Source organism: Triturus cristatus, chromosome 1_1 (genome assembly GCF_964204655.1).
Source record: "Triturus cristatus chromosome 1_1, aTriCri1.1, whole genome shotgun sequence".
Classification (NCBI taxonomy): Eukaryota; Metazoa; Chordata; class Amphibia; order Caudata; family Salamandridae; genus Triturus; species Triturus cristatus.
In genome coordinates this window covers 221,104,847-221,131,213 of record NC_140579.1, presented here as the reverse complement: position 1 = coordinate 221,131,213, position 26,367 = coordinate 221,104,847, and positions in this window count along the sequence as shown.

Below are 26,367 nucleotides of genomic sequence, written 5' to 3'. Positions count from 1 at the left end.
CATCATTGGTCCATCAACATTTGAATCCACGTCTCTGACAAGCAACACACTGCCCCACACCCCGCTACCGATCCCCCAAAGTTGCTTGATGTAAAGACAAGCTGTGTGGGACTCTCAAAACAACACCCCCGCCACACCCTGCAACCTCACGTACTGGATCAGCAACTGATCCAACAATCTTGCCACATTGACGGACTTTCCTGTGAAGCAGAACAACAGTTAAGGCACCTGGGACAAGGCAGACCTACTGGACTCCTACAAACTTAGCCAGACTCTTGTGCAAACCTTGCAACACAAAGAGCCATCATTTGCCTTACAGCCCTGGTAAACACCACACACAGCCATCACCATATCATCAGCAAGGACAAGTGAAGATCCTTCAGATAGTGGCGAGACACCCAAACACACGACATCAAGGAGCTCATCAGAATTGTGAGTGAACTGACAGCAGATCTCCATCCAAGACACCCCAGCCTTGCAAGGCAGATCACATCCCTTGCAACTTTGTACCACTGAAAGCTCATGGGCATACACGACAGCCTTGGCACCCAGAGGCAGACAGCACTATTATCCGTAGGACAAACCCAAATCAGGTTATGGACTCCCATCAGCAGCAATGACACAACCTGGCTCATGTGCAACATACACTCTGGCTCTCCATCAGGCCCCTTCCCACACAACATCTAAACCACATCATTCCACATCCTTGAAGCCCACGTCCAGTGCGTCCTGAATGTCTCCTTTGAGTTTGCCACATTCCATGGGTGCAGGAGGCATGCAGAGACCCAGGCCCTTCTTAAACAACAGACGGCAGTACCGCAGGATCTCCTGGAACATCACCCTGCTTCCCTACCCAGCAAATGTCATCAGGAAGACACTCAACAAGCAAAAGACAATTTTACTCCATGCAACCATCTCCAGGCAACCGGCACCAGACCATCTTCCACAGTAATCACACCACTGCAACCGTCAGCATTGCCACCAACAACGACAACTTTGCCATGCTCGACAATGGTGAGGCCACCACCCTTGACCTCTCAATGGCATTCTACACCATGTGCTACCACACTGTCAGCTCACACATCTCCAACACTGGTATCCAGAGGAGGGCCCTGGGTTAAATCTGAAAGTCGCTCACCAGCAAGGCCCAGGGAGTCTGCCTCCACTCTGCAACATGTAGTACATTGGGGTCATCTGGCCCATGCCACAGGGCTCTTCTCTCAGCGTGACGATCTTCAATGTCTCCATGACCCCCCTCTCCACCATCACAAGCGCACACGACCTCATCATCATCTCGTATGCCATTGACACCCAGCTGCTCCTCAAACTCACCAAAGACCTAGCCATTGCCAGATCCAAACTTCAAGAAGGCATGAGATCCGTTAAGGAATGGCTGAACATCAGCCACCTGAGGCTGGACTTGGACAGGACAGAGGTCATCATCTGAGGATTGTCCCCTTACAGCTGGGTCAACTCCTTATGTCCCACTGGTCTGTGCACCGCACCAGCACCTAGTGGCCACGCACGCAAGCTGGTGTTCATCATGGACCCATCGCTCACAATTACCATGCAACTCACCACCATCTGTACCTCATGCTGCAACACCCTCCACATGCTGCAAATGACCCACAGATGGATCCACTCCAAGGCAAGACAAGCCATCCCCCTGGTCCACGACACCAGCCGGCTCAACTACAGCACCAGCCTCTATGGAGCACAACAGCACAACTGCAGGAGAAGTTGTCCACATCCAGGGTGCATCCTCACACCTCATATGCAACATCCTCCGCCCCAGCCACATCACCGTCCACCTGAGATAGGTACAATGGCTCACTGTGTGCTGCAGGATCACCTTCAGACTCCTCAACCACACTCAGGAGGCAGTCCACAACCCCAGACCCAACACCGGCCTTGGATGTCTGTCATCCAACACCCCATTGGCCCAACTCCATGCAGCCCACCTTGCCCTGGCCACCATTCATCACATCCACATAAAAACTGCATGCAGGAGATAGTTTTCCCACCTCGCCAAACAGACCTGGGACACCCTCCCCGGGCACATCAACATGACCCATGACCTCTACACCTTCATGATACTCTTCCAAATTGGTCTGTCTGAGCAGTGTTGCAAGCCCCCCCTCATCAGCTTGAGGCCATCACGGGTGAGTATTGGGCTCCATGTCTGTATTTTGTGAAACATTGTGACCCATGTGTGTCCTCGACCAGACTCAGATCCAAGTGTATGGATGGCTGGAGTTTGTTCCACACTCAGGCATACTTCGACACATCCCCACACGTATGTTGTGGACTCATGCTAAATGACTGCAACATAAAATGTCATGTCTTAATTTTTTATTTATAGGTCTGGGGCGTGATTTGTTCACAGAAAAAGGTGCGATGCAGGGACCATAGAATCCAAAGTTCACAGGGGGAGATGGGATCCTTGGCATTTGAAGTCATCAGAGTCCAGACCACAGTGTTTGGCATCATTGGTCAGACTGTGACCAGCAAGTCCATGTGGCAGATGATGTCAGTCAATGAGGTGTCGCACACGAAGGCCAGGTGCCAGGTGACCTGGGAGATGTGGATGGGCCTCTGCCTCTCATGGTCTTTTCCGTGGATGACCCACCTTCCTCGCGGGACCCTCAGATACAGGCCTTGACGATGCTTGGGACGCTCCGTCGGACGAATCCTCCTCCTCCTCCCTCCCTGTGGCTGGTGGTGGTCTGCGCCTGGTGGCACAGGGAGGGTTGGCCATGTTGTCGGCGACCCGACGGAGTGAATTGCTTATGTCCCTTTGCACTGCCAGGAGCTCAGCCAGTCTTGCCTCCATCCGTCCTTGGTGTTCTTGTTGACTGGCGTGTTGCTCGGCCTGCTGGTTCTTGATCTCTGTGAGGGTCAGTACTACCTGGCTGAACTCCCTGGTGTCACGCCGGCATGCCTCCATGATGTTGTGGATGTGTGACATACCGGTCCCTTCAGCTGGCTGGTCAGGTTCCCACCTCCGCCGTCCTCCACTCCCACCATCCCTGTCCACACGAGCCTGGCCTGCCGTTGTGGGCACATCGGGTCTACGGGACCCCTGAAGGATGGCAGTGGCGGTGTTGTCTGCCTCCTCCTGGGTGCCCACCGCACCTTGTCCCTCCTGGTCAGACTGGCTCAGTTGTTCACTGCGGGCAGGGCTCCTCGGTGTCTCCTGGGATGTGGCAGGAATGGGGTGGTGGTTGGCACAGATGTTCCTGAACCAGGTTCTGCAGGTGCTTGGACACCAGAGGGTCCAGGTCAGTCGGGGTCATCCGCGGAGTGTTGAGAGGCGTCGCTGTCGGTGGGATCAGGTTCCTCCAGAGCCTGTGACTGTGATTCTTCCCCCCCATTGTTGGGGGGATATTCATCACATTGCCCTGTGTGTGAGAGACAGACAATGTTAATGCTGTTTCATGCAACATGCATGTTTGATACACATTCAAGTTGGCACTGTTCCTCCAGGTAGTTGTATGTGCCTAGCATTCTCCTCAATGTTCACTTGTGGATGGGTATGTTGCGGGGGACAGTTTGATATGTTCTCCTGAGTCTTTGACATGTCGATTTGTGGCTTGGATGCTTCTTCGGCTATGTATTGGTGTTGTTGTGCTGCATGTCCATTGTGACAGTGGGTAAATCCATTGCCTGTCCTGGTGGTGTCTGCTTGTGTAAGGAGTGTGTGTGACAGGGCCTGCTGGTGTGTGTAGTGTGATTTGGCCCTGGGGCTCCCAGGTGATGTAGCTGTCCCCCCATAGAGCATGCTGCCATGAGAGTGAGTGTGAGTTCCTGTCCTAGATATCTGACCTTGTTGTCTTGGTGTTTGTGTTTGCACTGGTCACAGGAGGGCCTTGTGCTGCCTACACTATGGCTGTGGGTGTGTGGGTCTGAATGTGACGGTGTGGGTGTGAATGTGTAGAGGGGATATGTGTGAAGGAGGTTGTGTGAAGGTGTATATGTTAAGATGGATGGGTGCTGTTGTTGTTGTGCTCTGTAGCTGCAGTGAGTCTGTTGCAAAGGCTCATGGTTTGTGTGTGTGGGCCCTTTTTATTGGTCCATTTGTGGGTGTGGCTCAGTTTGCATTTTTGGTGGGTATGTGTTATAGGGGGTGATTGTGAGTTTGCCCCTCTGTTTGCCTGTTTGGATGTGTCCAGGTCAGTCCTTTCCATTTTTTGTGCAGTGTAGACGTGTTTTGTGGTGTTGTGCGAGTCGAATAGACCCTCCTTGTGCTGTTTTACAGTGTCCGTGGTTCAGTACGGTACAGGGGTACGAGTCGTACAGACACACACCCCCATGCGTTGTGTATGTACGGTGCGTACACCGCCATTGCTATGTACGCTGCGTACACCGCCATTGCTATGTACAGTGCGAACACCCCCATTGCTATGTACGGTGCATACACCGCCATTGCTTATGTACGGTGCGTACACCGCCATCGCTATGTACGGTGCGTACACCGCCATCGCTTATGTACGGTGCGAACACCCCCATCGCTATGTACGGTGTGTACACCCCCATCGCTACGTACGGTGCGTACACCGCCATCGCTTATGTACGGTGCGTACACCCCCATTGCTCTGTATGGTGCATACACCGCCATCGCTTATGTACGGTGCGTATACCCCCATTGCTCTGTACGGTGTGCCCCCGCCATCGCTTATGTACGGTACAAACACCCCCATCGCTATGTACGGTGTGTACACCCTCATTGCTCTGTACGGTGCGTACCCCGCCATCGCTTATGTACGGTGCGGACACCCCCATCGCTATGTACGGTGCGTATACCCCCATTGCTTTGTACGGTGCGTACACCGCCATCGCTTATGTACGGTGCGAACACCCCCATCGCTATGTACGGTGTGTACACCCCCATCGCTACGTACGGTGCGTACACCGCCATCGCTTATGTACGGTGCGTACACCCCCATTGCTCTGTATGGTGCGCACACCGCCATCGCTTATGTACGGTGCGTATACCCCCATTGCTCTGTACGGTGCACCCCCACCATCACTTATGTACGGTACAAACATCCCCATCGCTATGTACGGTGCGTACACCCCCATTGCTATTTACGATACGTACACCGCCATCGCTTATGTACGGTGCGTACACCCCCATTGCTCTGTACGGTGCGTACCCCGCCATCGCTTATGTACAGTGCGGACACCCCATCGCTATGTACGGTGCGTACACCCCCATTGCTTTGTACGGTGCGTACACTGCCATCGCTTATGGACGGTGCGTACACCCCCATTGGTATGTACGGTGCGTACAACCCCATTGCTATGTACGGTGCGTACACCAACATTGCTACTGTACGGTGCGTACACAGACATTGCATATGTTCAAGTCATTCCCCGTGTACGGGACGGACGTTTTCCGTACAAATCGTAAATCAGAAAGCCGGTCCGGATCGTACTAGTACGGTCGGACTGCATTTTTACGATTCGTACGAAAAAGTGTCCGGGTACGTCTCGTACAACTTTTCCCGATTTGATTTGTACGGATAGGGCTGATCCGTATGTACTTTTTCCCGTACGAATCGTACTTCACGGGTCGGACGTGACTTGTACGATTCGTACGGTAAAAAATATGGATACGGGTCGTACGGGACAAAAAAATACAGGATCGGAATCGACCCCATGGTAATACTTTTTACTAAGTTTATTTAATTTATATGTATTATGTACTTTATTTTACATAATTATTTTTAACTTAAATAAAAAACGATATTTTTAACAACGATATTTTTGACAGATTTTTTTTCTCGATATTTTTGTACTTACCATAATGTAGATAGGATGTAGATATTCTTGACTTCGATATTCTCACTGCGATATTTTTGTAGGTCGATATTCTGACCTTCGATATTCTGTCAGTGATTCTTACTGGATGTCTGCAGTTCCCTGTGATGTTAAGAGTGTTTGCAAATTCTTCTTCCCCCGTACCTGAAGCACCACTCATGGACTCAGTCATTTCTCAGGAGAAGAATTAAAAACTTCTATTAACTAAGGTTTTTGCACAATGTGGGAACCTTTTATCCTTACAAGCTTGTTTAAACCTTCAGCCAATACACTGAGTATATCTTCTCAGCTGAGGTGGATCTCCCTTCCCACTTCAGACGTCTCTGAAAAGTGTGAGTAGGGTTTTCTGAGAAAGCATGACTGAACTACTAAGATTTTCACTGATTATATAAGAACCAAACCAACATTTGCAGCGCCATGTCGTGTAGTTCCTAGGAATACCCAGGACCTGTATGTTTTGGATGACCTAAATTGAGGGCTTGGTGTCCCAACCGCTTACGAACACCCCCACATGATATGTCAGCCATTAGACCAGCTAGCTCTACAGTGCCACTACCAACCCCTTGTATCCTACAGTGGCGTAGGTAGTTTCAGGCACCCACTGAACATGACAACCCTGCTTCCTCAGTGATTGTGGAGAACAGTACAGTACGTTCCCCTCAGATACTCGTGCTCGCTTACTCTCAGCAAATACACAGGTTGACGATTAGGATGTTTCAATAAGTATTTATTGGTCTAGCGACAATCTGGTGTAAAACATATGTGCTGCGACAATCAGGAGACAGAAGCATACAAAAGAGATTGCAAGTACTAATATAGGGGCATATGCATCAACCAAACTAATACCGATTCCTTAATAGCGAAAAATAAGGAATCGCCATTAAGGAATCGGTAATTGGCATGCATCAACAGATTCGGTGAAATTTAGCGATTTCTTAAAAATCGCTAAATTTACCGATTCCTTAATAGCGGGGCACGCAAACGGCCCCACTAGCAAATAGCGAGTTCGGTAATACCGATTTGGCTAATAGCGAGTTCGGTAATACCGAATTAGCAATTACCGAATAGGTAATAGCGAAATCGCAAATTGCCGCGTCGCTCCGGGAACAGGCTGATGACATCACCAACCAGGAAATACTGCTGCCCCACCCACATAGCCTCGACAGAGGAGCAGACAGGAGCTGGAAAGAAGGACAGGCTGTGCAGAGTGAGGCCACACAGATTCTGCCATTCACATCACACATCCATCATGTCGCAGGAAGTGCCATCCAGCGCAGAATCTGCACGCAAGCGCAAGAAGAAGTTTTCGGACAGGGAGCTGGAGTACCTCATCGAGGGAGTGTCCAGCAAACACGACCGCCTCTTTGGCAAGCTGTCCCTCAAGGTGCCTGAGACCGAGAAGCGGCGCATCTGGCAGCGCATCCGTGAGAGGGTCAATGCGGTTGGCGTCACTAGCCGCAGCATCGACGACCTTAAAAAACGGTGGTATGATCTGCGGAAGCGCGCAAAAGAGAGGATTGCTGAGAGGCTCCGGGAGGCAAGAAGGACTGGAGGCGGAACAAGCACTGCACCATCCAACACAGCCCTGGAGGACCTTGTGGAAGGGACGATAGAGCGGGAAGCCGTCGTGGGGGTGATCCAGATGGACACGTCCGGCGCAGCCACAAGTGCCCAAGGTAAGATGCATGCCTGTGCCACACCCAGCATAGCGTAAATCCATACCCATGCCCCCAGCCCAATCTCACTGTGTCTGCAGCTCTGGCACAGACAGTTCCACACATGACACTACTGCATCTTGGGAGTTGTAGTCTAGTCAGCCCAGAGTGCAGGTACAGGCGTAAATCCTCTGAGCACACAACACATATTTTGTACATGGCTGTAGACTGTTCATTTGTTGGACCACAGAGGGACATTGATGGGTACAACACTATGTAGGTGTAATCATCCCACTAATCATGCACTGTTTCACACACAGATGCATCACCTGGGGACTCTGACGACAGCGACCAGCTGATCATATCTGAGACACCCGTGGAGTCAGACCAGGAGACTGCGCAGGATGCGCACGCACCGCCAACACCTGCCACCCCACCAGCACCACCTCCACCAGCGCCACAATCAACGGCACCAGCACCAGTGCCACAAGCCAAGGCACCTGCGCCACAAGCCAAGGCACCACCACCTGCGCCACAAGCAACGGCACCAGCAAGCCAGCCTGCAGCTAGTACAGCCACAATACCGCAGAGGCACAGGCACCAAGTTGCGCCCTTGCAGGAGATGGCAAACCCCCCCCCCGCAATTGGCACCCACGCAGCGCACATCCACACCACTTGCTGCACCACATGGAGGCTCAAGACACGCACGGCGTCACAGGGCCCGTCGCAGTTCCGTCTCCTCAGCTGACCAGGATGTCCCAACAACCTCTGCAATTGAGGAGAGGATGCTGCGAACACAGAACCTGCAGGGAAGACATGTGGCTAGCATCAGCTGCAACATCGTGCGCCTAGCGAGGGAGATGCGCGCCATGACTGCAGCAGTCACCGACATGGGCTCCGCGGTCAGGGACATGGGCACGGCGGTCAGGGACCAGACCACTGCGGTTGCTGATGGCAATGCTCAGCTCAGGGAGGAGGTACGTGAGCTCACCCGTGCCATCAGGGAGGGCCATGAGTCCCAGAGGAGGAGTAACCGGCAGCTAATGTTGGTTTTGCCGCCGCTACCAAGGACATACGACGGCACAGCAACTGCACCGCTGTGTTGGCACGCCGCACAGTCTCCCTGCAGGTGGACCTTGGGCACTTCTGCGGTGATGTGGCCAAGTCACTGGGACACATCACCACTGCTGTGGAACAACTTCAGAGCAGCACATGCAGTGCTGCAGCATTGGGAGGGGATGACACCAGTGAGGCTGCCTCCAGTGTCAGCAGCGTGTCACTGGCAGAGGCCAGCACCAGGCGCCGAAGTTCGCGTGCCTCCACGGGGACAGGCCGTGGTGAGGGTTTGGATGCACCTGAGCGGAGGCTTGGTGTACGTGGCAAGCGCCACTAGAAATTTGGACATGCTGCAGGTCCATGGTGGAGCAACCATGGCCATCCAATTATTGTGTTTGCACAGGCCTGACTTTAAGGAACCTTTTATTTACATTTATGCAATCGGAGCATGATTCACAATGCTAGTTCTGTTGCACAATCCTCAGTGCTACTGTGCATTAAACAGTTGCACCCAACACCAACTTGTAATGTCTCATTTTACCCAGGGTCAAAAATGATTTTGCATTATGTCTGTCCGCCTCCTATGGCCCTCTGCTGTGTTTGGGATGTGTGCCGGTCGTCGTTGGGCGGGTGGTTGGTCAGCCTGGGGGTCGTCATCCCTGTCCACCTCCATGGGTATCCCCCTTCTGGTGGCAATGTTGTGCAGCATTGCACATACAGCAATTATTCGACAGCATGTGTCTGGTTGGTATAGCATGGCGCCGCCAGTCTTGTGGAGGATACGGAAGCGGCTCTTGAGAATCCCAAAAGTCCGCTCTATCACATTCCTCGTGCTGATGTGTGCAGCGTTGTAGCGATATTCCTGCGGGGTTGCTGGATTTAGGTATGGGGTTAGTATGTATTCCCGCAGGGCGTAAGCACTGTCACCTAGAAGATAGAAGCATAGACTTAGCATTGGTGATGTACATACATGTGTGGTGTTGGTGTGGGGAAGCGTAGTTCTACTTACCTAACAGGAGTCCCTCTCCAAATTCTCCATTGAGTAGTCGCCTGTGCATTCCACTGTTGCGGAAGATGTATGAGTCGTGTGTGCTCCCTGGGAATTGTGCCACTAGGTCCGTTATGATGTTGTTGGCATCGCACACAACCTGCACGTTGATCGAGTGGTATGACTTGCGGTTCCTGAAAAGGTACTCATTTGCTGACGGAGGGCATATGGCGATATGCGTGCAGTCGATGCATCCAATCACATGTGGGAATTGTGCCACCTGGTAGAAAGCCTGTTTGGTGCGGTCCAACTGCTGTGGGGTTGTGGGGAAGCTGATGTGTGTGTGTAGCATTGTCAGCATGGCATCTAGGAATTTTTTGAAGAAGCGTGACAGTGCGCTTTGCGACACACCTCCGGCAACCGCAATTACCCCCTGGAAACTCCCTGAGGCCAGTAGGTGCAGGCTGCATAGGACCTGAACGTGCGCAGGGATTGCATTGGTCCGGTGTGTCTGGTGCTGCAGTAATGGTTCCAGGTCTGCAATCAGGCGCATGATCATAGCGCGATTGAGGCGATATTTCTGGTACACCTCGTCCTCATTCTGGCCGAGCAGGGTTATGCGCAGTCTGAACACTCGCTCCTGGACCCTTCTCCTGCGCTGTCCTGCTGCATTGATCCGCATCCTCCTTGCAAGCACGTAGAGGGCAGCCATTTTGTGGGAGCCAACAGGGTCTCCTGGGCCAAATTTAAGGGTTTAGTGATTGCCTCAATCATTTGCACATGTAGGATTTTTTTTTTTTTTTTTTGTGACTTTACCTCCAGGTTTTGATTCCCCTTATTTAGCTCTGGCAAAATAGCGATTTTTGGAATTTTCGTTATTAGCGAGTTTTGTTGCATTGGGGTGCGATTCGTTATTTGCTATTGGCAATTTCCGGGAGCTAATAGTGATTTCGGTAATTGCGATTCGGTATTTAGCGAATCGGTAAATTAGCCTTTTGGGTATTAGCGATTCGGTATGTTCGAGGTTATTTATTTAGCGATTCGTTATTTGCTCGGGTTTTGGGTTGATGCATTGGGATTGGGTATTTTTCACACAATACCGGGAGCTATTACCGAATCGGTATTTTACCGACTGGATTTTGGCTTGATGCATAAGGGTGATAGTGAATAGTAGATACATTTCTATCATAGTGCTATTAAGATGAACATAAGCAGTTCAGATAAAAACAGTAGCACTTGCATATTCCTAAAATGTGAACCCTAAGAATTTTTCCTAAATGTACCTAGCCTAGATATGTATGTGTAGCATGTATATGCATGTATGTATCCAAGAATCCCCTAGGGAAGCACCATCCCCCTCACCTGATGGTTTATAAGGAAGGACCCCGTCTCTGCGTCAAGGATAACACCCCGCAAGGGATGTCAGACCACTGTGTGTCGTAGATTCAGCATGCAGGACCCGTGTCAGCTTGGGTGGATTTCTCCTTTGATTTGTAGGGGGCAATAAGGGTCTTTTATACTAGAGTGGTCACTCCAGGGTTTTTTCTAGAATCAATATGTTTTTAAAACAACCATAAATGTTTTGGAAAAAATTATGAATGTTTTTTCCAAACAATGCGATCATGCACAGCTGGCTATTGACCAAGAATGAAAAAAGTGGTGACCCTTATGTCGAATAATGATGTTGTGCCGAAGAGACAGGAGCAAGCTACTAGGTAAAAGGTCACCTGTTTAGAATCGTTATTATCGTGTGGATGGGACAATGTATGTAAAATGGGGTTTAAATGACAGGGCTATCCTAAAGGACATGACAATACGGGGAGATTAAGTGTGTCACCCAGAATCACAGGATGTTGAGCCGACACCAAGACTTGAATCTGGTTCCTCAGCTCCGAAATTGGCAGCTCTGGCCAATATGCCACATCCCCATTCCACTTGTAAAGTTTGTTGGTTCTGTGTCAGGCAGAGCAAACAGGTGAAATGGGCTGGTCAAAGCTGCCTCCTGACAAGAGCCCCAGCACTTCTGTTTTATACAAATTGGTTCCTAGGGGTAGCCCTACCCACTTTTTCAGCAATTCATATTTGCCCTTTTGCAAGCATTCCCACTATACCCCATTCTGCCTAAATCCAAAATGGTGAAAACCTTCTCCCCTTGAGCATAGAGCCTGTGTATCTATCTGAAATGTGTAGCCAGGAAAATGAGCAACCCCTCCTCTGTGGTCACTTCAAACCACAGAGAAGGGCCCTGCCAAGTGTCAGCTAATATTTGCCTGTGGCAGGATAGGCCTCTTTGAAGTTAATCAAGCTCCTGGGCACTGCTCAGATGGTCATCCTACAGAAGGAAGATAATGCCTCCCCACACCCAAGACCCTTGTCTCAGCTCTGGGAGTGAGTTCACACCTCATTAAGATAGCTATTCCACTCCTCAGTGACAGTTGGCACTTGTGCAAATTGGCCTTCGGAGGCTTTAGGCAGGAAAAAAGTAACTTTCTAAGATTACATTTTCCAGAATATGTGTTACAAATCTGACTTAACCAGTGAATTGAGCTTGTAATAAATATTTTTATAAGTCCAAATATTACATTTATAGGTGTTTCCTAGTTGAACAAAACATTATTAATATTACATTTAATATTGTATCCGAATAATTTCCTATGGAACATGAAAATAGCATGTAGGGGCCTATTGACTGTAAGGATATGTTTTACATTGAATTTTTACATGTCCTACTTTTAAATACCATCCACCCGGCCTTATGGGCTGGAAGGCCTACTTAAAGATGATTTATTAATATTTAAAAGGAAGGTTTAGGCCTGTCGAACTGGGTTATTGTGATATGTCGAATTTGCAGTTTTAAAAGACTACAATGGTAGGCCAGGAAACATGTTTGCACTGTCACTGTAGTGGTTGGCATAGTGGAAGATACAGTCCGTTAGGGACATTTGATTTACAGGTCCTGGATACACTTTGTACCTTATACTAGGAGACTGGCTAATTACTACTTGTTTTAGACATCAGAGTACATGCAACAGGGCCTGGCTAGCAGAGTCCCTGTCAATCAATCAATCAACAAAGCTTTATTCAATTTTTGTTTAGAGAATCATAAAAGCACATAAAAATTACAAAACTTTACAAAGGGAAAAATAAAAGACATCATATATAAAAATTATTTTGGTCCGTTACCGATCTCATCTGAGACAAATTCATTTCTATCATATTTTACGTAATAAGTTAAGCTTTCATATTGTGATCATTTTCCTGCATTTAAGTGCGCTTTTTAAAAACATTGATAATCTCCATACTAAGAGGTCCATTAGGATGTAGGGCGGAAAAACACCCCAACCGCCATGGAAGCGGAAAACAACTGCCCGCCGGCCCCGTGGGAAAAAACCGGCGGCCAAATTAGCATTAACCACCCAAAAAAATCCGACCGCTGTGGTACGAGGCCCAGAATAACCGCCTGTAGCGGGCGGAGATGGCCAAAATCCGTCCGCGGCGGTCAGATTAGCAGCGGAAAAACAACAACCTGCAAGTATAGCAGAGACACCACCCCGGAAATTAGTATATCCCCGACGGTCCCGCGGTACGTACCGCCGTCTCTGACCGCCGCGGTCGCACAATGGGATGAATGGGAGAGCCAGCGGCAGAGCTGAAGCACAGCCACCGCGGGGGACGAACCGTCAAATATATGGCGGATGAAGCCAAAACCCCACAAGAAGGCCAAAAAGTGCACACAGAAAACTAGACATGCCTCCCAAATACACAAAACACACCCCAATGACACAACCACATGGCAAAACGAAAAATACAAATCCCAGGATTACACACCTGTCAGCAACACCCCAATTGGATACACCCACATAGCTGTGTATAAAACCAGCCCCTTCACTGACTACAATCCCCTGCAAAACTCCAGGAGAGAAGGGACACATACCCCAGCTGACAGGAGAGGCAAAGAACACAACATCACCAGCCACACCACACACAGCACCACTACCACCTCCAAACCAGCACAACTAACCGCCCTGCATAACACACACCATACACAGCACAACCACAACCACCACTCACACCCCTGCACCCACAATCACTTTGCACACCGCACACCATGACCACACAGAAAATGCCCAAATTCACTGAGAGTGAGTTGAAGGTCATGGTAGATGAGATAGTCAGAGTGGAACCACAGCTTTTTGGTAGCCTGGTCCAACAGACACCATTAGCCACAAGGACACAAATGTGGGCTAGGATAGTCCGAAGGGTCAATGCAGTAGGTACCACCCCAAGATCAAAAAAGGAGATCATGAAGCAGTGGCATGACCTGAAGAGGGTGGTCAAGGAGAGGAGGAGCAAGAACCGTGAGCTGGCTCAGAGGACTGGTGGTGGCCCTCCCATTCCACTAAAAACATTCACACAATGGCAGAAGAAGGTGCTTGCCATACTGCATCCAGAGAGTCTCACAGGAGTAGCCGGGGGAGTGGAGGCTGGTAAGTACTAACAAATGACTATCGCCACTCTGCTATGTACTGCCTTGCACAACTACTAAGCTACACCACCTAGGACACACACCATCCATCTGCACCCACAAAAACATGCCTCACAGATCCAACATTCACCCACTCCCATTCACCACAAACATAGCTAACAACATAACCATGGGGGCATGTGTACAGGCAGATAGCACTACAACAACCACCAGGCCCCTGGCCCACACCTGAGCAGGATGGATCCCTCCCCCACCCCACCCCACCCAGGAGCAGTTGGAAGACATTGCAGTACAACAAACAAACTTACAGGTAGGTAGCCATCTTCACAATGAGGGCGTTTGTGTCAGGGAGGGCTGCACTACTACTCCCACCATGCCCCCTATCCCACACATGAGCAGGATTGATCGCTCACCCACCCCACCCAGGAGCGGTTGGAAGCCATTGCAGGACAACAAACAAACATACAGGTAGGTAGCCATCTTCACAATGAGGGTGTCTGGGGGTGGGGGGCCTACACCACTAATCCCACCATGCCCCCTGTCCCACAGCCTAGCAAAATGGATCCCTCCCACCACCCTACCCAGAAGCATGAGTCAGCCATTACACAACCCACATCAAACTCACAGGTAGGTAGCCATCTTCCCTGGGAGGGTGTCTGGGGTGGGGGGGCCACATCCCCTCTATCCCACACCTGAGCAGGATGGAACACTCCCCCACCCAGAAGCAGTTGGCAGCCATTGCAGTACACCAAACAAAATTACAGGTAGGTAGCCATCTTCCCTGGGAGGGTGCCTGGGGGTGGGGGGCCTGCACCACTACTCCCAACATCCCCTCTGTCCCACACCTGAGCAGGATGGATCCCTCCCCCACCCAACCCAGGCGCAGTTGGAAGCCATTGTTGTACACCAAACAAACTTACAGGTAGGTAGCCATCTTCACAATGAGGGTGTTTGTGTCAGGAGGGCTGCACTACCACTACCACCATGCCCCCTGTCCCACACCTGCGCAGGATGGATCCCTCCCCCACCCCACCCAGGAGCAGTTGGAAGCCATTGCAGTACAACAAACAAACTTACAGGTAGGTAGCCATCTTCACAATGAGGGTGTTTGTGTCAGGGAGGGCTGCACTACTACTCCCACCATGCCCCCTTTCCCACACCTGAGCAGGATAGATCCCACACCCACCCCACCCAGGAGCAGTTGGAAGCCATTGCAGTACAACAAACAAACTTACATGTAGGTAGCCATCTTCACAATGAGGGTGTTTGTGTCAGGGAGGGCTGCACTACCACTCCCACCATGCCCCCTTTCCCACAGCCTAGCAGGATGGATCCCTCCTCCACCCCACCCAGGAGCAGTTGGAAGCCATTGCAGTACAACAAACAAACTTACAGGTAGGTAGCCAGTACGTGCACCCACCCATTTTTCCCAAATTAAATGGTGCCATATGACAACACCAGCCCACACATTGCACAAAGAGCCATACCTACCCCATTGCCAAGCACAGTGTGCACACAGGTAAGCCAAGGAAACTGTCGCAACCACCAAAGTGTGACACACCAATGCACAAGTAGAAGAAAGCCTGGGCACATTCATGCACAGCAACTAGTTACATGTGCATCACCATGTGGCAATTGCAACAAAGACCATTCTCAAAATATGAAAGCATGTGTGGTGGCACAAATCAAGATATGCACATGACAGGACAAAGGGATGCAGGAGATGACAATGGCCAGTCCATGGCCAGATGTGACGCCTGCTAGGTCAGACAACTAAACCATGAGTCCACAATTAAACACATGTTGTGCCAGGCCCTAGATGGCAACAAGTCCCAGTAAACCTCAATTGGACCCGGTTCGCATGGTATGCCCTGACACCTCGCACCATGGACAAATAATGCTTGTACCACTGTATCATGTCAGGGAGCACAGTACTGCGCACAGTCAACAATGTGATGATATGTCAATTGTGTAGTGTACAAAATGTGAATGACACACAGCTAACCCAAAGCTTGACGGGTGCACTGCAATGACCATTTCCCATCTAGCCCACAGGTGACCAAGAACTCCCTGCCGAGGACAACACCAGCAACCTGCAGAGCCAGTCTCAACCCACGGTACAAGGACTCTCGGATGTTGACTCCCAGGATTCCATGGACGATGAGCTCGAGGCCGGCCCATCTTGTGTGCCAGGGAGCAACAGGTCCCAGGACCCCAGCGTCCCCCCACCACATCTACGGCAACAACAACTCCACAGCAGACCCCTGCTGTCACGGCCTGTGCGGCCACCACCAGCACCACCAGCACCACCACCACCAGTGCTGCCGGCAACACCCTCCCTGTCCCAGAGGATGCCCTGCACATACCACCCATGGAGGAGGGCAGGGAGAGGATGCGGGTGCCCGCAGTGGTGAGGCAACAGGTCCGTGGCAGCAGGGCAGGTGGGAGGGGCAGGGTCACCCAGGGACACCAGGAGGCTGGGACCCACTCCCTGGAACACATCACCAGAGTCCTGGGTGCATATGAACAGGCCCAGGGACGAATGAGCCGGTCGGGCGATCTGTTGCACAAGCTCATCCTGCTGATGAGGTCCATCGACAGACGCATGGGACAAATCGTGGACCTCTTGGGCCAGCAAGTGGCGGTACTGAGGGACAGGCATGCGCCCCAGACAACACCTCCGCCTCTCTCTGGTGGGCTGCAGAATGACATTTCACCATCCTCCCCTGCGCCCACAGAGAGGGGTGAGTCCTCAGACCCCACTGGCCATGCAGCAGGGCCCCCCACTGCCAACCGACAAAGGGGCCGTCCCAAGTAGACCCTGGGAGTATCTGGAGGCAAATCACCTGCCAGACGCAAGTCACGGAGCCAGCCATGATGGCAACCCTCTCCACCACTGCATTGACTCTTTGGACTGTCCTACCCTACACTGCCTTGTGAATGGCATCTGCCTGTTGGACTGGGTCACCATAGCAATTTGGTGACTACTCGACCATCTCATCTACCACGACAGTCAACTCACTCCCCCCCCCAATGGAAATGTACACCCCCCTTGCATCTCACCATAGTAAATAAAATATCCTCACACACATGTTGTTGTGTCTGCTCCGTCTTTATTGCAGGGTGTACAGTCTTCAACATGATCACAATGTACCAGGACCATGGGCTGTATGTAGGCTAGGAGAAGTCGAAGGCACCTAGGGAAATACCACAGAACAACTGTCACTGGTCTGGGTGTGGCACCACAGACATCACACAAGCCCTAACACCAGGATAACCCAACATACACATGTCACAATGGCCCCCAAGTGTCAACATACACGTCCCGTTGATGTTCTCAAATGACATGTCCTAGAAACATTTCCAACCACCACTGAGTCTACAACTGGCTGATGCTACAATTCTCACATGCCCCTTCACGACAACAGCAATCTCATCAGACAATGGGTATGTTGCATATTGCCACCCACCATCAAGTGAAGTAGCGGGTGATGAGCTGTTCACGCAGGTCAACACCTTCCTCCTCTCCACTGTACTCATCACTGGACACAGCTTGGTTTGCAGGCTGGGGTCTTGGGTCCTCACCATCATCCAGGAGCAGGGGAATCTCCCTGCGAATGGCTAGGTTGTGGAGCATGCAGCATGCAACAACAATCTGACACACCTTCCCGGGCGAGTATGCCAGTACACCTCTGGTCTTGTCCAGGCACCGGAAACGTGATTTGAGCAGGCCAAAAGTGCGCTCCACCACACGACGTGTCCTCCCATGGTCCTCATTGTAGCGGACTTCAGCCGGGGACCTGGGATTCCGCAGTGGGCTCAGCAACAAGGGATGGTTGGGATATGCAGAGTCACCTAGGTATGACAAACACAAATAGACATTGCAATGTCGCAGAGTCTCAGGGGAGCAGGTCACACACACAGCACGCCACATGACTAGGCATACTCACCCACAATCCATGCACGCTCTGGAAGAAGATTAGCCATCAGCTGGGGCACTATGCTGTTCCTTAGGATGTAGGAGTCGTGGGCCGAGCCTGGGAATTTGGCACACCCCTGCGAGATGGTCATATCTGCCAGGCACACCACCTGCACATTGATGGAGTGGTAATGCTTGCGATTGCGGTAAATGTGCTCACTTGCCTGTGGTGGCACAAGAGCGACATGGGTGCAATCAATGGCCCCAACAACATTGGGGATGTGTCCAAGGGGATAGAAGTCTCCCTTCACAGCTGGCAATTCAGCACCCCTGGGGAAATGGATGTATCTGTCCTTATATAGCATCATGGCGGACAGTACATCACGCAGCACCATGCTGAACATTGGTTGTGACATCACACCAGCGCTGGCCACAGTCTCCTGGAACGATCCTGTGGCAAAAAAAATGCAGGGCTGCCATCACCTTATAAGTAGGGGTGAAAGCTGTTGGATATGTCCTGTGTGGCTGCAGGTGGGGCTCCAACAGATCACAAACGGTCTTCAGGGTGGCTCTGTCCAGGCGGCATTTGCGTATGATCGCAGCATCCTCCATGTCCTCCAGCACCGTTAAGTGACTAATCAAATTTGGCCTCCTCCTATTGGAGTTGATAGTGGACACATGTCAATACAATACACCAAGAGATGTGCACAGCATATCACGTTCTGGATGACACAACGACAACAATGACTGACATCTAGAGTGAATAACAGACCAGCTTACATGGAGGGACACCTTCAGCTACACAAAGGGCACACGTGTCAACTTACACAGAACAAGTACCTCAAACACCACCTTTGGCTATGTGAATGCACATAGGGATATGGCCACAGTACACATGTGCACGCCTGGGAGTCTAGCATCCAGCATATGTGTAACTAATCAAAACCACTGTCTCCTACCTAGCTGCTGTACCGGTCACACCTTGATGCGTCATTCCAACCTGGCACACATCCACCACACAATGACCACAGTCGGCGCTGGAATGATGAATGTGTTCATGAGCAGACATGAGAGGCAATGCTAATTAGATCAACATTCATCGAAACGAGCATTGCTGTGATTGTCACTGGACCTCAACACATTGACATGTGTACACATTTTACAATCCAGGACTACACTGTCCTGCCTACACCAACATCAAATCCTCAAGTGACATGTTAGTGGGTGCAGACAAATGTACGTTACACACACACAAACATGGCATGTGTATCCATCAGTGGAGTAAATGGAACATTGGCATCATGTGCACAATGATGTTCCATTGAACATGTTGGCACTATGCACTGTTGATGTGTGACAAATAACCATCGTCATTGCATGGCACCCATATCGCAGTAGCTACTGCCTGGCACCGGCGGTGTGTCACCAGCACCCCCATTCACACCAGTGCAGTAGTCATAGGCATGGAGACATGTGGAAATGGCGGTTGGCATGCTCCGCCGCCAGAATGGTGGTGCCTCGTGTCAATGCATGGCACCCATATCGCGGTAGCTACCGCCTGGCACCGGCGGTGTGTCACCAGCACCCCCAATCACACCAGTGCAGTAGTCATAGGCATGGAGACATGTGGAAATGGCGGTTGGCATGCTCTGCCACTGAAATGGCGGTAGCGCACCCCGGGCCCCAGCGGAGTTACACCGCCATGAAGCTCACCCTAGAGCCAATGGAAAGCTCAATAGCGGTGGCATGATGCAATTTTGAAGGTCGCGGTAGGCGTGCTCCGCCACCGTGGAGGCGGTCATTGGATGCATTTGAAAGAGGCAGACATGGACCACCAATTGCTGCAGCTTGGCACCTTTGAAACGACCCCAGGGGGCTATAGATGTGGGAGTGAGCCTCACATTGCGACTGCTCACAGAGCCTGCTGCCTGAGACCCATCACCTGCAGCTGCCTCCAGGGACTGCTGCCTGACACCCCTCACCTTCTGCTTCCTCCAGGGACTGCTTCCTGACACCCCTCACCTGCTGCTGCCTCCAGGGACTGCTGCCTGAGACCCCTCACCTGCTGCTGCCTCCAGGGACTGCTGCCTGACGCCCCTCACCTGCTGATGCCTCCAAGGACTGCTGCCTGACACCCCTCACCTGCTGCTGCCTCCATGGACTGCTGCCTGGGGACCCTTGCCACCAAAATCCCCTGCTGTTGTCTCACATCCACAGTGATGGCAAGGACCAAGAAGATCCGTGCCAGTCCCTTCACGAGCGAGGAGCTGGAGGTCCTGGTGGACGAGGTGCTCACACAGTACCCAAGGCTATATGGTGCCCCAAATGTCGTGGTGAGTCTTAAACAGTGTTTTGGTAGGGCAGGGGGGCCACACATGTAGTGGACTGATGCAGTATGTGCCTGGGAGTGTGGGGTAGTGTCATGCACTGCCTGACATGCTGTCTCCAGTGGGAGGGGATGTGTACCCAATGCCACAGCTTTCCCTCCCTGCACATATAAGTATGAGTGACCTGTGTTGTCTTGTCAGCCATACAGTGACACAGAAGGTTATTCATGCTGTAGTCAGGACAGTGATTGCTTGGCTGGATGGCTGTGTGTGCCCCTGTAGTCCATCTCAGTGTGAGCCCAGCTGGTCAGCACAGTCCCCGTCTACAAAGACAAGGACACATCACTTCACTTACAGAGTATGACATCAGTCTTTTCACATTGCACTCCAGCTGTGGCCCATCTCAGCACTGTAGATTGCACACAACCGCCCTTGTGAAGGGCATTTTGTATTTGTGAGATCATGTCCCTCAATGTGACATCCATGACACAGTTATCTATTCACAGGGCAGGGTCATTGAGGGCTGCACAGTCTTGGACACAGTGGGTCACCCCCCAAACACAGGTTGATATGTGATGTATGTGTTGCTCAACCCAACAATTGACTGGAGATGTGGGCAGGCAGGTTTCAGTGCTGGCATCCTGCATGTGTGTGAGATGTGCAGGGACTGTGTTCCCCCTCACACCTGCATGCTTTAACATCAGCTTTTCCCATGCAGGGGTCACATGTGAGCTGTACTATGGTCTCTGATTAATCTATCGTTGGATATGTGATTTTGTTGTATCTTGCTGCTATACTGATAGATGTCGGTACATGGCACTGTGTACCTGATCATTTCACCCTCTTGTCTCCCATGCCTGCAGCTCAAGGTACACCAGTGTAAGGCTGTGTGGAGGGCCATTGCAGCGAAGGTGCGAGCCCTGGGGGTCTCAAACTGCCGACGCACCCACTGCCACAAGAGATGGGATGGCATCAGCTGGCTGGCAAAGAATGTGGCAGAGATGACCCTGGGGCTGCTTCCTCGCACTCGGCGTCTGACACGGCGCAGCATGACACCACTAATGGGGCGCATCTTGGCGGTGACACAGGCTGAGCTGGATGCACGTTTGAAGGAGCATCAGCAGCAAGCCAGGGGTGAGCATTTGGGAAGTCTGACTTTGGATGGGAGTGGCTGCATGTGTACAGAGCCTGGGCCAGCGCTGGCCTCTGTGATGTTGGTAGTGTGATGCTGTGGCATGTTAGTGGCTGCTGGCCCGGGTGCCTGTGGCATGCATTTGCCCTACCTGTACTTACAAAGTTGATTTGGAAGCTGTGCCTTCACATTACATTCTGAGTTGTGCTCTTCAGGTTTCTTCTGCATTGGTGTAGTCTTGGGAATCCCATGGGAGGGAACAGCAGTGTGCCCAATCTGACTGTGCGTACATCAATGCGTCCATTGCATGCACCCATATTGGGGAGGGCTAGATATCTTACAGCAATGTGCAGCATTCTATTGTCCCCAAGGTACGACATGGTGGGTGGCATGGGCTAATGTCCATTGTGGACTGTCATGTTGTAGTCTGTGTCTGTGATGTCCCCTCCTGTTACATCCAGTTCTGTCATTGGCAACAAGTTGTGTGCCCCCATCATGTCCCTAGGTGTGCTCAGAACTAGTTGTGTGTCTGTTTGAACAGAGCCACAAGCAGGGTGTTGTGCTGTGTGGTCATCACATGGCTCACTCATGCCTGAGTTTCCAGTTTCCACGCACTGCTTGAGTCTATGTAGTGAGTTGGCACAATGTGATTGCACAGGGTGGTGTGCAACATGTAGATTTGCTCAACTTTTGTCATGCATTGCTTGCATATGTTTGTTCTGTTTTTGCCACTGACCTGACCCTACATCTCTCTCTCCCATGCAGCATCACCTGTGGTTACGGAGGGACAGGAGACGGACACCAGTGGGGGTGAAACTAGCACCACAGCTGCCCAGGAGCCCAGTGACACAGATGTCACCAGCACATCAGAGGGGGACAGGAGTCTGCTGGAGGAGTCCCAGCCTGAGACGCAAAGCACTACATTATCCGATGTCAGCGGGGATCCATCCATGTTGGAGGGCACAGGGAACGGAGACTCTGCATCGACTTCCACCACACAGCGGCCATTGCCCACCATCCCAGCCACTTCCTCTGGTGCTGCCCGTGTCCGCCTCAGTAAGAGGGGAAGAGTGTCCTTCACCCCTGGCACCGCTGCCCCTGCCCCTGTCCCCCCTGCTGCCATCAGTTGTGAGTCTGTGGACCTTTTGCACCAGCTGTGTGTAGGCCAGACAGCTCTCCTAAATGCCTTCATTGACCACGACAAGAAATTGGCCCAGGTGGTTGCTTTCATGGAGGGCATACATTTCGACGTGGGTGGGCTGCACCGGACAGTCCAGGCTTTGTCATCAACAGTGACGTCTGCCCTGCAACAGGCACATTCTCACAGTCCAGCTCCAGTCCCTTTGTCCACCACCCAAGCAGTGGCCACGTCTGACGATAGTGACCACGGTCCACATACATCAAAGTCACGATACAGCACACGGAGTGCACAGCAGCAACAACCCAAGCGGTCCCGTGTGCAGACACCATCCCCACAGAAGACCAAAGGCACCCCAGAGCGCAGGTAGAAAAGCCCGTCACCGGGGGACAATTAGCAAAGCAGCAGACCTCAGGCACACATGCCTCAGTGGCATCCCCATCCAATGACTCTCCTGCCCCTAAGGCATCTCGCAAAGATAATCGTACAGTGTCTGTGCCCACCAAGGAGGTGGTGCATGCCAAGGGTACACCTGGGAAGGGCTCAAAGGCAGTATCACCAACCACCTCGACTCCCATTCCAAGCCCAGTGAAGCAGGGGCCGGAGGGGACTGTAGGGGTGACACCTAGTAAACAGGGGAAGGGGGGAAGAGGCGAAGCAAGGCAAAGCGTTCAGCTGGGTCCAGCACATCACCAGAGGGGGGGATGCCAGAGCCTGCACCTGCTGCAGCAGTGGTGGTGTGTGTGCCTGTTGTGCCCACACCAATTCCCATTGATCCCAAGTCAGGCAAGCCATTTAGGATCCCCAAGAAGTGGATGGGCACCCCTCCACAATCTCCCAGCCACACCGTGACTCCCGTCTGCATGACTCCACCTCCACGTGCCACTACACCACCTGGTCCAAGCAGCCCTCCAGCCTGCCAAGACACTGATCGCTCTACCTCAGCTGTTCCGCTCTCTCCCCGACAGTACCCGAGGCACAGCTAGCTCCCAGTCTGCCTGACAGCCAAGTCTGAGTCGTAGTCACCCTCACACACCTGTGTCTCACACAGGAGGGCCTGTACTGCACATTGTTGCCCCCTGACTGTGTTGCTGGCCATGGAAAGGTACAGTCGCACACATTCCCTGTGTAGCTTCTCATGGACATACTCTGCACTCTGCCCTGGCCACTGGCCTTGTTGTTCACTGCTGTGTTGGACCCTTGCCTGTGCAGCTTCTCATGGACATACTCTGCACTCTGCCCTGGCCACTGGCCTTGTTGTTCACTGCTGTTTAGCCCTTGTCTGTGCCGCTTCTCATGGACATACTCTGCACTCTGCCCTGGCCACTGGCCTTGTTGTTCACTGCTGTGTTGGACCCTTGCCTGTGCAGCTTCTCATCGAGATACTCTGCACTCTGCCCTGGCCACTGGCCTTGTTGTTCACTGCTGTTTTGCCCTTGCCTGTGCAGCTTCTCATGGACATACTCTGCACTCTGCCCTGGCCTTGCTGTTTTGCCCTTGCCTGTGCAGCTTCTCATGGACATGCTCTGCACTCTGCCCTATCAACTGGCCTTGGTGTTCACTGCTGTTTTGCCCTTGCTTGTGCAGCTTCTCATGGACATACTCTGCACTCTGCCCTGGCCACTGGCCTTGTTGTTCACTGCTGTGTTGGACCCTTGCCTGTGCAACTTCTCATGGACATGCTCTGCACTCTGCCCTGCCCTTTGATGGTGCTTTGTGTTGATGTGATGTACACATGCTTGTTGTGTGTCTCCATGGCCTTCCATTTGTGTGCAGCCCACTTTGGTTTCCCTATTTGTTGTGCTCCATTGCTGTTGGCATGTGGGGTGTGTCTGTATGTGTGTGTCAGTCTGTGATATGCATGTGTGACTGTGCAGGCTGTGTGATCATTTGGATGTTGGTTCCTTGTATGTGTTCAGTTGTTGCTTGTCCTCATTTATATTTCCCTGAGTGTGGTGGTGTGTGTGTTTCCCTGGCCCTATGCTACTGTGCTGTGTGTTGTGTGTTCCTGTGCAGCCACTCCTGGAGTGTGTTGTGTGGTGCAGGGTGTGTATTGCACTGGCTTGTTGTTGTGCATGGGGTGCACAGGAGGGGCATATGGCATGTGCCTTCATGGGGTGTGCTAGTGTGTGGTGGGAGGGGGTGTGGCCCTGTGGTCTTTGTGCCCTGCCCATGCCTGGCACCGGCCCTGCCTTCTGCATTGTGCATGTATTTGCTTGTGTTCGCCGCTGCGGTGACTTGACCGGGACAATGCTGCATGGTGGCGGTAGCTGTGTGTCCAGGATGCAGCGGGGTGCATTTGTGGCAGGTGGGTGATGTGTGGGTGCCCTTGTGGATGTGTCCCTATCCCCTCTAGGGTGTCTGATGTGGATTTGGACCCTGTGTCAGGCCGTGGGTTGTGTGTTGTGTTATTGAGTACCTGTGGCGTCATCCGCATCGGTCCATGAGTTCCTGGTGATGTAGCAGGTACAGCACCGGAAAGACGTGTAGAGCTGGGTCCATGGAGGTCGTGACCGGGACTCTGGTTTCGTGCTCCGCTGTCGAGTTTCCGCCGTCTCTGGTTGGGCGATGTCTCCGCTGCGGTGCGTCTGCTTGCTTGAGTCATCCTAATTTGTGGAGCGGGGCGGACGTCATTCCGCACGGCAGAGGGTCTCCATTGGCTCCCACTGCCGCGGTGGCGGGTGCACTTTGATGGCGGTGCACGTCGCACCGCGGCGGTTGGGAATTGGCCTATGTTTGACCATACTAATATGGCGGGCGTGATGTTCGCTGCTAGCGGGCGGAAAAAGGCATTTTTCCGCACCGCCAGCGCGCTGGTGGTCTCACCGCCCTACATCCTAATGGACCCCCAAGTGTTCATTTTCTAAAAGCTGCAATGATATAAAAGCATGACGACATTGTCTAAGACACAATGGGGCAGATCTATATCGGAGATGCGCCACTTTTACGCCGCCGTTGCATCACTTTTGTGACGCAGCGGCGGTGTAAACCCTGCGCCACGTTGCGCCATATTTACATCGTGACGCATCTATGGAGATGCGTCACGATGTAAAGCCCTGCGCCACGTAAAACCTGCGTCAGGTTTCACGTGGGCGTGTTGACAGAGGGGGGGGCGTTCCGTCGCAGCAACACCCCTGAAAAGTGACTCAGTCAAATCTATAAGATTTGACTGAGTCACTTTCCCAACGCTGATGCGCCAAAACCCTGCGCCTGCTTGAAGCAGGCGTAAGGCTTGACGCACCATGTTAGGGATAGGGTAGGTTGGAACAGTGCTAGAGTTGCGTCGCGCTTGCGACGCAACTGAAGCACTGCGCCAACCTTACGCCATCGGATGCGTCATGCATCTGTTTATTCCTGCGCCATGATGCGCCGCATTGTAAATGCGGCGCATCATGTGTGGCGCAAGGGTAAACTTGCGTGACGCATCATTCCTGGCGCATCCTTGCTGATTTGCAGGGATGCGCCAGGAAACATAAATCTGCCCCAATGATTTTAACATTTGTTAAATCCATTTTTCTTTTGCACATCATAAAATTTGCCACAAAAAACAACATGAAGTGTTGATTGTTCTGAATGATCATCACAAGGGCACAAGTCTTGACCAGTTATTCATTTTTGGGAAGCTTGTTAGTCTATGTAGAAGTCCTAATCTGAATCTGGTCAATAATAATCTATCATAACTATCAGGAACAATTTTAAGATAAGGTTGGATGCTAAAAGTTGTTAAAATCATTTGATTAGAGAGTACGGTATACTTTGTTATTCCTGAAGATAACTTTAGTGATTAAAGTAAAATTAGACCCTCTTTTTGTTAAACTTTTCTTGATGTTGTCGTGCAGTCCC